The sequence below is a fragment of the Primulina tabacum genome, chromosome 4, assembly GCF_025594145.1.
Source record: "Primulina tabacum isolate GXHZ01 chromosome 4, ASM2559414v2, whole genome shotgun sequence".
NCBI classification, from domain to species: domain Eukaryota; kingdom Viridiplantae; phylum Streptophyta; class Magnoliopsida; order Lamiales; family Gesneriaceae; genus Primulina; species Primulina tabacum.
The window spans coordinates 40,835,716-40,851,039 of NC_134553.1; positions in this window are offsets into that span (position 1 = coordinate 40,835,716).

Consider the following 15,324-nt stretch of genomic DNA (forward strand, 5'->3'; position numbering starts at 1 on the left):
CCCTTGTCTTTGTCATTGGAAGCAATATACGGGGCAAACAGAGAGCCCTCCTCGAACTTCAGAATGTACTCATCAACATTCATACCTCCTTTACGAAGCTCCAAAAACTCAGTCACCTTCGAGCTCGAAGTGCGTCTGGGAAGTATTTGTCATAGAAAAGATCAGTGAACTCTTGCCACTTCAGTGCCGGAACATCCACACTAACCTTGGTAGCATTCCACCAAATGCGTGCAGCTTTGACTAACATGAACACTGCACATCCAATTCTGTCTTTGTCTTATTACTTGAGATGATCAAAAATAGCCTCAAGTGCCTTGATCCATTCTACGGCCACCAACGGATCAGTGCTTCCTGCAAATTCAGGCGGATCCATCCTCTTGAAAGCAGTAAATATCCCATCGGTTCCAACCGCTTGAGCCACTTGGCCTCTCCCTTGACCTCTACCTTGACCTGTACCTTGCAAACGTAGCAACTGTTGGATCTGCTCACTATGGACCTTGGCTTGCTCTTTCAACAACTTGCCGAACTCATCGACAACTCTAGAGGAAGAACTATCCTCACCCTCTACGGCCTTTCTCTTAGGAGGCATAACTCCTACAATGTGCTCACACAATACATATCAATAGATACAATGAATAGTTGTAGAAGAAAACATACCCGGACTGTTGAAAGTAGACGAAGTCATATGCATTGGTCCGAAGAACGGTGCTCTGATACCACTAAATGTGACACCTCTGACCGGTTTTAATTAAATAGCAGCGGAATTTAAAATATTTTCTTCAAAATGGAGGAAAGATTCAAAATACATTTCATATAAATTCAAAAGTATAAACATGATCAATAAAATGATACAACAAAAAGCAATTGACGGATAGGTCAAGATACTAGATGTTTGGTTTATATCGATGTTTGATTAGGAGTGGATTTACTTCTATTACTGAGATTCGATATAGTATGCCAACGTCTGGAAACCGGGATCCCTAGACTAGGAATGAGTCTAGTCTGAGCTGTGGATTCACGAGTTATTTACAGTTTTATATCGATTCATGTTTTTAGATTTAATACATGTTATTGATATTTGTTTCATGCTTTTATATCGATTATATGATTGCATGTTTTGTTGATTTATACTGGGATGTATTTCTCACCGGAATTATCCGGCTGTTGTCGTGTTTGTATGTGTGCATGGCAACAGGTGGGACAGGATCAGGGTCAAGGAGATGAGGAGAGATCGTGATTAGAGTGGAGACTACAGACTTCGATGTAAATAGGGTTTGAACACTTGATAATTAGTTGTTGAACCTTAGATTTAGATGAATGTATGTTGTACAAGGCTTGTACTTTTATACTGATATGTATATTAGATTGATTCCATTACGTTCCGCACTATATTTTAAAAAAAATTTAGACCCAGATTAATTACATTGATCCAATTATCTCAATGACGATTAAGAAGATGATTAGCGTCCGGGTTCCCACAACCCGGGACAACATTGAGATTCTATGTGCTAGAATTACACTTTGACTTGTTTACCGACTCTCATGGGGTCATCAGGTGCCAAGATTGGGTGTTCTGTCGAAACATATAGGAGTCGATGCATTGTAGTCGGGGATTCACCGCTTACCTTCGGGTAAGGATATCCTATGTGTTCTCATGTATGTGTAGTCTGATCAGAGTATGGTGGTAATTATGAAAGGAGTTTCATAGATTACACCATCGATGCAACTACGATATGACACATAGTATCGATTCATTGACAACTCTCGATATACCAATGGTTGTCGAATCGGTCGGGATATATGAGTTGAAAGGACCGTACTGTACGCTAACCATAATTGAATGGTTCTTGCAGGCACTATGTAAGGCCCGAGAATTTGATTACCGTAATCAGAAATGAATTGGTGATAATTAATATGATTATAGACGGAATGGATCAGATCGGGAGAGCCGAAAGAAGATTTGACATTATGTGTGAAGAATAGGCTTTGCGCACATGCGCGACGTAGTTGGGCGCACATGCGCGAAGAAGACAGAACCATGCGCGCACATGCGCGATTTGAATGCGCGCACATGCGCGACATGTCCAGAACCTGCGGCGCATATGCGCGAGTAGATACGCGCACATGCGCGACATGGCCAGAATCTTCGGCGCATATGCGCGAGTAGATGCGCGCATATGCGCGAGAGGCAGAAATGCAGAAGTGCCGGGCAGAACATCCACCGCATATGCGCGGCCTTGTGCGCGCATATGCGTGAGTCATGCAAAATGAAAAAGTGCCACTTGCCTTAACCATGCAACCTGTGTATATATATATATATATATATATACAAACCTTGATTCCTCACCATTTAGATCAGGAAGGAGACAAGAACTTTGGGAGCAATTCTTCAAGCAAAGAATTAGTGATTACGAAGAAACCGCCTGTTAGATTTTCAATACGACTTCAGCACCGAGTTCCTATCAATGCAGACTACAACTGGACGTAAGTTTTGTTACGTTTAGACATGATTTGAAATTATGATATTGTCAGAATTGAATATGAATCAGATATAGTGTTTCTGCTACAGTAGACATTGTATAATTGAAGTCAGATTAAAGCATAGACTGTTTATACAATTGTTATGATTTTCGAAAGATATTGATGGGGATTTGATATCAGAGTTGTGTTGTTACTAATCTTAAGTGTACAGATGATGCGATCATGGTAGCCGTTAATGGGTTTATGAGCAGGCGAGGAGGGCTTACGTGCAAGGAGCAAAGTGCCGAAGGGGTCGTGATGCATGGGAGTACGTCGGGAGGCCAAAGGAATATCATTCAAGCATTGTTGGAGACGGCCGAGACTACACGGACGTGTACACGGACCTGCACACGGGGTCCGTGTCCTTTACAGTCGAGGATGAAGAATTCCAGAGTCTACACGGACCCGAGCACGGACCAGAACACGGGGTCTGTGTCCTATGACATTTGCGAAGACCGAGTGTACACGGACCCTTACACGGAGGTGGACACGGGGTCCGTGCCCCTTGTTTCCAGCTGAAGGTGATTTCCCGAGAGTACACGGACCAGTACACGGATGTCTACACGGGGTCCGTGTCTGAGACGGCTGAGCGAGAATATTTTCCTTTCTAGAGTTTTAATTATTTTGGAGACCAGATTTTTGATATCTTTTTGACATATAAATATGTTTTAGACGAAATTTTACACACAATTCAGATTATCATTGATATTTTTATCAAAGTTTAGAGTTTTTCTCTCAAGCTTTTTCAGAGCCTTTGCTTTGAGTTCATTCAAAAATCAAACTTATCAAGATTCGTTCTTGTGGCGTTTGTCGATTGATATCATACGGATTGTCAGGGACAAGTTCCTTGAAGGTTCGTATGTTTCTCAATTGTTTAAATCGTGAATATTTATTGCTAAGTTTTTATAATTTAGAGGTGAATATCACACATTCAAACTTGATTCAAAAGATCGGGACAACAACGATTCTTTGTTCGTTATTGAATTGAGGGCGCGATTCGATTTTAATCGTGTTTGCTATTCGTTCGTACAAAGATTCACATCATTTGGTATCAGAGCCATACTATTGACTGGTCGTGTGGGTGCATGTTCCTGGAAGTGCCCTGGAGTGCGGGTTAACGAAGGAGTTGGCACGAGGACGTACAGTCTAAAGGGGTCGGGAATGCCTGGAAGTGCCCTGGAGTGCGGGATAACGAATGAGTTGGCACGAGGACGTACAGTCTAAAGGGGTCGGGAATGCCTGAAAGTGCCCTGGAGTGCGGGTTAACGAAGGAGTTGGCACGAGGACGTGCAGTCTAAAGGGGTCGGGAATGATGTGTCCCACATGGGTTAGCAAGAGTTGTCTTGGGCAAAATATATATGAATTCACAATCCTCCTCTCATGAGCTAGCTTTTGAGGTGGAGTTAGGTGGATTCACATCATTTGGTATCAGAGCTTAGGTTCATTGAATTCAAGTAAGTTTATCTTGTTCTTAAATCTTCAGATCTGTGTTATTTCTTCGTCTTTTTTTCGGATCTGTTTTTGTTCTACCATTCTTCATCAGTTTCTGTAATTTTGGTGATATTTTTGTTGGGATTTTCGAGTTTTTACTCAGCCTTAGAGTAAAAAAAAAATACCAAAAATCCGAAAATTCACCATTATTTCTTTTTGACATTTTGTTCTATTCCTTCTTGTGAGTCATATACAAGTGTCTCACACAATCAAAAAAATATATATATTTATCTTCAAATTGCTTGTCTATGCAGTCCAAGTGAGTCGATCACGTTTGTTCACAAGCTGAACTTGATTGTTTGATATACGAATACAAAGCTTGAACACACTTTCGAGAGAAACATCAAATTCGAGTGGAAACATTTGAGTGTGAGTGTTATTATTATTTTTTTTTGGAGTGACTAGTGAGTATTTGTTGTGAGCAAACAAAATAAGAGGGAAAAGACGAGTGAATTTCTTTGGAGTGACCGTGAGCTTTTGGGTGAGGAATATATCTTGTTTTCTACTAACGTTTTCTTGCAGGTACTAAACTGAAATTTAAATGGAGAGGGAGGTAGGAGATAGTTCAAACCCGGGGTTGTCCAAGGTCCAAATGGATGCGTTGTTTGGGCATTTTAGTAGGATGATGACGATCCAAATGGAGTCGTTACATGTAAGGTTGGATAAGCTTGAGGTTGGTGTTAGTGGGAGTAAATCTAAACCTAAGGATTTGGGTAGAGATGATGAGGAATGTGATTTGGGGGGAGACGAGGAGAGTCAAAATGAGAATTGGGGTAGGATTGGAAGAGGTAGAGGATTTGGTAGAGGAAGAAGAGAAGCCTTACGGTGTAGATATGATGGGAATAGGGAGGATGGTAATATGGGTAGTATGAAGATGAAAATTCCTTCGTTCCATGGGAAATCTGATCCGGAGGCATATTTAGAGTGGGAAAAGAGGGTAGAGTTTGTGTTCGAATGTCACCACTACTCCGAACAAAAGAAGGTTAGGTTGGCGGTGGTTGAATTTCTAGACTACGCTCTCATTTGGTGGGATCAATTCGTGACCACTAGAAGGAAGTATAATGAGGGATCCATTGAGTCTTGGGATGAGATGAAGAGAGTGATGAGAAAAAGGTTTGTGCCCAATCACTATTATAGGGAGATGTTCAAGAGGTTACAAACTTTGAAGCAAGGGTTGAAGAGTGTTGAGGACTACTATAAGGAGATGGAAGTAGTCATGATTAGGGCCAATGTTGAGGAAGATATTGAGGCGACCATGGCTCGTTTTCATTGTGATTTGAACAGGGAAATTCACTATCAAGTGGAGCTTCGGCACTACTTGGATCTAGACGAAATGGTGCAAATGGCCATAAAAGTGGAGCAACAACTCAAAAGGCGTGGAGTTGGCCGCACCAATCAAACTGGAGGCTCATCATCTTCTTGGCGGTCAAATGTGGTGAAACGTGAGGAGAATAAGTTGGTGACCAAGCCCAAGATTGAGACCAAACAAGAGGTGCCTAAACAAGGAGTGCAAGGTAAATTTGAAACTCCTTCTAATCGATCTAGGGATGTTAGATGTTGTAGGTGCCAAGGGTTAGGTCATATTTCTAGTGAATGTCCTAACAAAAGAGTGATGATCTTGAATGACTATGGTGAATATGAGTCGCATAGTGATGGTGAGGATGGGGATGATATGCCTGCATTAGAGGATCCTGACGAGGTTTTTGAGGCGGTTATAGGAGAAGCACTAGTGACTAGGCGATTATCTCAGAATTTAATCCATTGATGAACTGATCAGCTACAGCTTCATCATTCCCAGCTATCTGAGGAACAAAACGCAGTAAAGTAGAGAATTTAGCAACATATTCTTCAATATTCAGTTGGCCCTGTTTCAAATTTTCAAACTCTGCTCTCTTGTCCTCTCGGTACGATCCTGAGAAGAATCTTTGATAAAATTCAGCTTTCAAGACTTCCCACGTAATCACCGTACCACGCTGTTGTAATACTTCTTTGATTGTAATCCACCAACTCCTGGCGGCCTCTCGTAACTGGTTGGGCACCAGTTTGATTCTCTGTTCATCTGGATAATCCAATAAATCAAACAGTATTTCTATGTCATCTAACCAATTATCACAATCTTCAGACGTCTCAACACCCCTCAGAATCGGCGGCTGAAATGGCTGAAACTGTTTCAACTGTGTTTCCATCGGAGTTTCTGATACATCTATCTGATCAGTCGAAGTACTACTCCTTTCCGGAATTCTTCGAGGAGGTATATCTGATCACCACAAGGGTTAGCAATCACAGGAGATAAATCCATCTCAGTCCCTTCCTGATCAGCTTACCTCTGATCAAGAATTGGTTCTGATTCATTTTCAAATCAGACATATTACAAAATCAATTCAGATATTCAGGTATCATGTAATTAAAAGCAGTAAATCATACTTAGCATGCTAGCATACACAGTGTAATTCAACATTATAATAAATCACATGCTAGCAATCAAAAGCAAGAAAGAAAACTCAATCTACCCCGCTCACTAGCTTCTATCTCAGTCTCAAGAACCTACTGTTCTGGAACCTAATGCTCTGATACCACCAGTTTTGGGGACCCGGACGCTAATTCATTCCTTAATCGTCTTTAGGAATAATTCAACCAATTATATAAAAAACAGGGTCTAATTTTTTTTTTTTTTGAAATACAAAGCAGAAACGTAACGTAATTCAATTCAAATTACATATTAAACATAAACATACAAATCTTGTATTATCTACAAGAATTCAACTAGGTTCAACTATATGACAGTGCTGAATCCTAAGTTGCCTCAGAGCCCGGATCTCCAGTATAAATCATGTATACATGCAAAAACAATCTAAAAGCATATAACAGATATGTCTAACATGTATTCAAATCAGAATATAAATCTCTATCAAGAATAAATCCTATTCTAAACATGTACCATCATCAGGAACATAATTCATCATGTACTATATTCAGGAACATAATCAACATAACACAATATAAACTGTCAATTAGACTCATGACTCCACATTTAAGACTAGACTCAATCCTAGTCTAGGGATCCCGGTTTCCAGATGTGGGTATTCCCATATCGACCAACAGTAATAGAAAAGACTCCAGTTCTATCCACGTCGATAGGGTATCGATCACCAGTAATAGAAGAAGCTCGGATTCTATCCACATCGGTATAGTATCGATCACCAGTAATAGAAGAAACTCCGATTCTATCCACATAGATATAATATCGATCATCAGTAATAGAAGAAGTTATAATTCTATCCACATCGATACGGTAACGATCACCAGTAATAGAAGAAGCTACAATTCTATCCACATCGATAGCCAAACATCCGGTGACAGACTTTGGCACAATCGCCAATACACTATCTTGTGACATCGTGAAACGTGCCCGTGGCGATCCCACCACTATCAGTCACATCTGTCACAAGATTACTCGTCTAATACCTGCTGTCTATAAATCAAGAGAACAAGTACATCAATCAAATCAATACAATAAGGTAAAGTATGTGATTTAGGGAAACTCGAGCCAAACCTCACTCGAGTCGTGCAATCTCAACTCAACATTAATTTATACATTTATCTTCTCGCTCCGACGAAGACGAAGTCCTGAATTCAACTCTGTCCATTCTCAATCTGGTAATAACAATACCGAACAGACACAATATCAATATGTAACTCAATTCAGAACCTGTTCTGATCCATACTCAAATCAACATACTATCTGATCAATGTCAATCGACATACAGTACAACAATACAATCTCAGTCAATCGTAAATTTGATCAATATCAATCTACTGAGGTTTCGACGACATAACAATACAGTCTCGATAACCCCGTAAATCCCAACATCTCAGAAATAATACCAGAACTCATAATCAATACCGGTATAACTCATAATTTCAATGATAATACAAATCTGATATCGAATCTCAGTCAAATCGATTCCGAAAATCATAACAATTACAGAAATAGTCTGTTCTTTAATCTGACTTCAATTATACGATGTCTACTGTATCAGAAACACCATATATGATTCCTATTCAATTCTGACAATATCATAATTTCAAATCATTATGAATTGTACTGATACTGATTATAAATTCTGATATTATATCTGTGATGTTGAGATTGACGGGGATATCGAAACTTTATTGTTATGCCGTCGAAACATCAGTTGATTTAGAGTGATCAGATTCAGTAATGATTTCGATGATATCGTTGATATGAATTAGATTGTACCTTGTGCAGATATGGATCAGATTATATACTGATTTGAGTATTGATCAGAACAGGTTTTGAATCGAATTATATACTGATATTGTATTTATGCGATTATCATTGCCAGACTGGGTATGGACAGATTGGAATACAAGACTTCATCTTCGTCAGACCGGGAAGACAAAGGTATAATTCAATGTTTGTTTGGGGAAGACACAACTCAGTGAGATTCAATATGAGTTTCCCAACAAAATCACATACTTGTTCTGTTTGTACTTTGTATTGATTTATATATATGTACTGAGATAGGATTGTCATTGGTAGATACGCCAATTTTCTAAACGTTCGGTGATATCGATGCTTCTGATCAGATTCACTCCGATTGTAGATTTCGATACAACCAGACCGAAGTTTAGGAATAAGATGTAACGCCACCACGATTGGGAGAGTAGGTGGGAGACCTGTTACATCTTATTCACACCGAGATCCCTAGACTTAGATATGAGTCGAGTTAAAGAGTAAGAGTCAGATTGTTTTATCTGTATTCACTAATGTGTCATAATTACTGATTATGTTTTATGATTGGTATTAAACTGCATGACATGCATGTATACATGTTTTATACTGGGATTTATTCTCACCAGAGTATCCGGCTGTTGTCTTGTTTTGTATGTGTGCATGACAACAGGTGGGACAGGATCGGGGTCAAGAAGATGATGAGAGATGACGAGTTTAGATTGGTGATTCCGGACTTATTGTAGACTTGGTTTAATACTTGAAATTTAGTAGTTATACCTTAGACTAGTTTGAATAATTGTTGTACATTATTATACTTATATACTGAGATGTATATTAGTTACATTCCATTACGTTCCACACTTACATTTTAAAAAGAAAAATTTTTAGACCCTGTTTATCTTAATTGATAATTAAATCCCGAATATGATTAAGAAGATGATTAGCGTCCGGGTCCCCACACACTATCTGATGCAAACGTGGTTGATCAAGCACCAAAGAAAACATGGGATTGGTTGGTATTGCCCGAAGGACCTGTAACGAGGGGACGTAGCAAGAAGTTTAAAGAAGCACTTCAAGGACTCATGATGAACTACCTAGGAGGATCTACAAATTAGATGACTAAATTAGAAGAGGTTGGGAATCATGGGAATAATATTGGAGGTCTTTGGAATGTTATTCAAGTGCAATTGCCGAAGGTCCAGCGCACCCGCGCTAAAGCAGGGACCGCACCCGCGGTCCATGATAATCAAATTTAAGAAAATTTCCCGAAGCTGCACTGCACCCGCGGTCAAATCATTAGCGCACCCGCGGTCTGTTGCCGAAGCTACACCGCACCCGTGGTCAAACAAGCACCGCACCCGCGGTCTTTTGGCGCACTTCCGTGTCAAAGTTGCTAGTTATCTTATTTAAGCCTTTTCACACAACTTTTCTTATTTTTATTGTTTATATAATGTATTGTAAGGGGATGAACGAAATCATTGAAGGTTGATATCAAATTATTGGAGATTACTCTCAATTTGCAAGGCTTGTGCTTTGTGTTTATCAAAATCAAACTTATCAAAGATTTCATCTTTGTGGCGTTTGTCGATTGTTCTTCGCACGGATTGTCAAAACAAGTTCTTTGAAGGTTCGTTTGAAATTCAATTGTTTTATCGTTGATATTTGTTGCTAAGTTATAATCGCTTAGAGGTGAATATCACAAAATCGTTACTTGTTTCAAAAGATCGGGACAACATAATCGTTCCTTGTTTGTTATTGAATTGAGGGTGCGATTTCTATATTTGTGCTTGCCTTTCATTCGTACGAGGAGTCTATTCGTCAGATCTGTATTCGTACAGGAACACCATGAAGTCTAACAATCTCTGCTATGTACTCTTCGGCATACTGGTTCATAGAATACGTCGTCTTGACTGGAAGAAAATGCACCGACTTGTTCAACCGATCAACAATAACCCAAATAGAGTTAAAACCTTTCTGCGTCCTTGGAAGACCAGTCACGAAGTCCATCGTAATATGCTCCCATTTTCATTGAGGAATCGGTAATGACAGCAATGTCCCAGCAGGTCTCTAATGCTCGATTTTCACCTGCTGACAAGTTAGGCACTGAGAAATAAACATGGCAATATCCTTCTTCATACCTGGCCACCAATAGAGTCTACGAAGATCCTGATACATCTTGGTACCACCTGAATGTATCGAGTATGGCGCGGTATGTGCCTTTGTCAAGACGTCTCGTCGAATATCATCACCAACAGGAATACACATATACGGCCTCTGAAAGTCACCAAACCATCTCCATTCAATCCAAACTCTGAATTACCTCTCTCCTCTGCTCTGGCTCTCAACTCTGTCAACTATAAATCATTGACCTGCTCTCTACGGATCCTGTCCGTAAATGTAGCCCGAATGACCAATGCTGAAAAGCGAGCAATGGTCCCCGGAACAACCAAAGCTATCTCTTCTCGCTGCAAATCTAACAACAATGGCTTCTGAATCAAAGAATTCAAAGAAGAACTCGACTTACGGCTCAAAGGATCTGCTACAACATTCGCTTTCCCTGGGTGGTAACTAATAGTCACATCATAATCTTTAACAAGCTCTAACCACCGTCTCTGTCTCATATTGAGTTCTTTCTGGGAAAACAAATACTTCAAACTCTTGTGGTCCGTGAAAATTTCACACTTTTCGCCATATAAGTAATGTCTCAAGATTTTCAGGGCGAAAACCACAGCTGCCAGTTCCAGATCATGCGTAGGATAATTTTTCTCTTAGTCCTTCAACTGGCGAGAAGCATAAGCTATAACCTTTCCACGTTGCATCAGCACTGCACCGAGGCCCTTCTTCGACGCATCGGTATAAACAACAAAATCCTCTGAACCACTGGGCAATGCAAGTACCGGAGCTGAAGTCAACTTATCTTTCAACTCTTGAAATCCACTTTGGCAATCATTGGACCACTCAAACTTCACAGTCTTACTCGTTAGATTGGTTAACGACAGGGCAATCTTGGAGAAATATGAAATAAAACGACGATAATAACCCGCCAAACCAAGAAAACTGCGTACCTCTGATACAGTGGTAGGGATAGGCCATTTCTGAATCGCCTCGATTTTCACTGGATCAACCGCTATACCATCCTTCGAGACAACATGGCCTAAGAAAGAAATCTGCTCCAACCAGAACTCACATTTCTTTAACTTAGCATACAACCGCTTCTCTCTCAACAATTAAAGAACAACTCTGAGGTGCTCTGAATGAAGCTCTCTGGTCTTGGAATAAATCAATATGTCATCGATGAAAACAATGACAAAGCTATCCAAATACGGCTTGAACACTCGGTTCATCAGATCCATGAAGACTGAAGGAGCATTAGTCAGACCAAAAGACATCACCAGAAATTCATAATGACCGTACCTGGTCCGAAACGCCGTCTTAGGGATATCAGACTCCCTAAATTTCAACTGATAATATCCAGATCGCAGATCAATCTTCGAAAACACTGTAGCCCCATGCAGCTGATCAAACAAATCATCTATCCGAGGCAACAGATATTTATTCTTGATCATCTCTTTGTTGATCTCTCTATAATCAATGCAAAGACGCAATGATCCATCTTTCTTCTTGACAAAAAGAACCGGAGCTCCCCAAGGCAAAGAACTCGGTCGAATAAAACCTTTATACAAAAGATCTTGCAGCTGCGTCTTCAACTCCTTCATCTCTATAAGGGACATTCTATACGGAGCCTTAGAAATAGGAACCGTACCTGGAACTAGATCAATCACAAACTCTACATCTCTGTCCGGCGGTAAACCCGGCACATCATCCTCAAATACATCAGGGAACTCTCTCACAACATCAATATCATCAATATTCAACTTCACAATTCTATCCACATCCACAATCGAAGCCAAAAACCCATCACAACCTCTAAACAACAACTTCTTAGCCTCAAGACATGAAATAAAAGGAAGGACCAGCGAAGTACCTGCACTGGCGAGCATACCTTCCCTATTGCCATCATCTGCAAATTTCACCGTCTTAGCAACGCAATCAATCACTGCACGATAGGTTGATAGCCAATCCATGCCAAGTATAATATCAAACGCAACCATCGGGATAACAATCAAATCAGCATAAACCACTCGCTCATCAATTTGAACAGAGCACGCATACACAATAGAAGTCGGGCACAACACATTCCCCGAAGGCAATACAACATTAAACTGGAGGGGAATAACAGAAGGAACTATACCCAAAGATCTCAAAAATGGTTCAGACATAAAAGAATGAGTAGCACCTGTATCAATCAATGTCGTAGCTACTCTGCCTGAAATTAAAATAGTGCTAGAGATCACAAAAGAATCATGGTTTATACCTTCCTTCGTCATGGTGAAGATGCGACCCTGCACCTTCTCTTTACTCGAGCCTCTCGGACAATCCTTGGAAATATGGCCTGCAGTGCCACATCGATAACAAGTATGAGTACCAAATCTGCACTCTCCCCGATGATGCCAACCACAATTGGGACACAATGGCTTCTCGGGATCAAATGGAACTGCCGGTGGTTGAGGACTCGGCTCTAACTTGCCTTTCCCTTTGAAACTGCCCTTTCCTCTTTGACTTGAACCTTGGCCTCTTTGAGCAATGGCCTGCTGCCTCGCTTGTCTCTCCCTAGCAATGTCTTTCTCATCTTGCTCGGCCAACAGAGCCTTAGCCAGAATCTCTTTGAATGTCACAGCCTTCGACATATTAATGTCCCTTCTGATTTCTGCTCTAAGGCCTCAAATGAAATGAGCACCTTTGTCTTTGTCATTGGAAGCAATATATGGGGCAAACAGACAGCCCTCCTTGAATTTCAGAATGTACTCATCAACATTCATACCTCCCTGTCGAAGCTCCAAGAACTCAGTCACCTTCCTAGCTCGAAGTGCGTTTGGGAAGTACTTGTCATAGAAAAGGTCAGTGAACTCTGACCACTTCAATGCCGGAACATCCACACTAACCTTGGTAGCATTCCACCAAATGCGTGCAGCCTTGACTAACATGAACACTGCACATCTAACTCTGTCTTTGTCTGCATAGTTGAGATGATCAAAAATAGCCTCAAGTGCCTTGATCCACTCTACTGCCACCAACGGATCAGTGATTCCTGCAAATTCAGGCGGATCCATCCTCTTGAAAGCAGTAAAGATCCCATCAGTACCAACTGCTTGTGCCACTTGGCCTCTCACTTGACCTCTACCTTGACCTGTACCTTGCAAACGTAGTAACTGTTGGATCTGCTCACTGTGGACCTTAGCTTGCTCTTTCAATAACTTGCCAAACTCATCGACAACTCTAGAGGAAGAACTATCCTCACCCTCTGCAGCTTTCCTCTTAGAAGGCATAACTCCTACAATGTGCTCACACAATACATATCAATAGATAACAATGAATAGATGTAGAAGAAGACATACCCGGACTGTTGAAAGTATACGAAGTCATATGCATTGGTCCGAAGAACGGTGCTCTGATACCACTAAATGTAACACCCTCTACCGATTTTAATAAAATAACAGCGCGGAATTTAAAATTTTCTAAAAAGAAAGAAGGATTTAAAAATGCATGTCAATGTATAATCAAAAGTATATACATGATCAATCAAATGATACAACAAAAATACAAAATATCATTTTTGTGATCATGTCAAAAATGCTATCAAAATAGTTTTCTTCCTTCCTTCTCTATATGCATATGACTCCGGCCCACAATCAACGTCCCGGCCCGTCGCTCTTATCTGCATCACATGAAATAACTGAAATGAGTATAAAACTCAGCAAGTGGAACTCTTACATAGCAATGGATACATATATCATACTCTGTAAAACATGGCTTTGAAATCATTAAATACCATCAACTCTTGAAACATGAATAACATAGCATAATATAGCAATAAGATGGTATTTCTCTTTTCTCTGTTGGATTGATATCTATATAGTATCTCTGTCTCTGTACCTATATCCCATCGATATGCATCGATAACTCTGAGGGATATAAGCCTATGGTCGTTGATCAACTAATTGCATGCAATCTATGACTATGTATCTATCAATCCAATAAATCATCTAAACTCTCTCTTTGGCATTAAATCAAACACTTTGAAGACTCTTTTCTCTTGTATTCCCTTTTTCACAATTGAGACATAAAAATGCCTCCATAATATACAACAAAGTGTATCAATACATATCAAGAATCAAATGAAGGGAATAGCACATTAAAACCATTGAAACACCATACATATATTATAATGTGAGCACAAGGAATGAAATTCCACTTACAACCAATAAAACCCTTGAATATAATCCCTTGGTTGAAATCCTACAACAATAAACCATATATTGCACCATTATCAACTCAATAATCATAAACCCATATCAATAAATCCATAAAACCAACACCATCACAAACCCAATACTTCTCCCAACACCAAAACCAAGAAATAAACAAACCCATAAGCTTACCTTAGCTCCTTGAACCCAAAATAATCTCGATCCCACTTCAAATACCCAACAAGATGCTTGAATCAAAGAAATGAGAGAAAGGAAATGGAACCCTAGCTCCCCCCAAGGCTGAAGAATCGAGAAGTGTAACACTCATGACTAAGATGCATAATTAGTGCGGAAGCTTTAAAATATAATTGGAGAAAATGTGTTAATCTAAAAAAATTTGGGCAGCATCTCCCTGTAAATAGGACATGCCACCTGCCTCAAACAACACATAATACACAAGCAAAAGATTTTCATATACATCAGATACCATTGTGTAAAATAACTACACATCTTTCCAAAACCAAAGTGATGCGAATCCTCGTACGAATGAAAGGCAAGCACGAATATATAAATTGCACCCTCAATTCAATAACAAACAAGGAATGATTATTTTGTCCCGATCTTTTGAAACAAGTAACGATTTTGTGATATTCACCTCTAAGCGATTATAACTTAGCAACAAATATCAACGATAAAACAATTGAATTTCAAATGAACCTTTAAAGAACTTGTTTTGACAATCCGTGC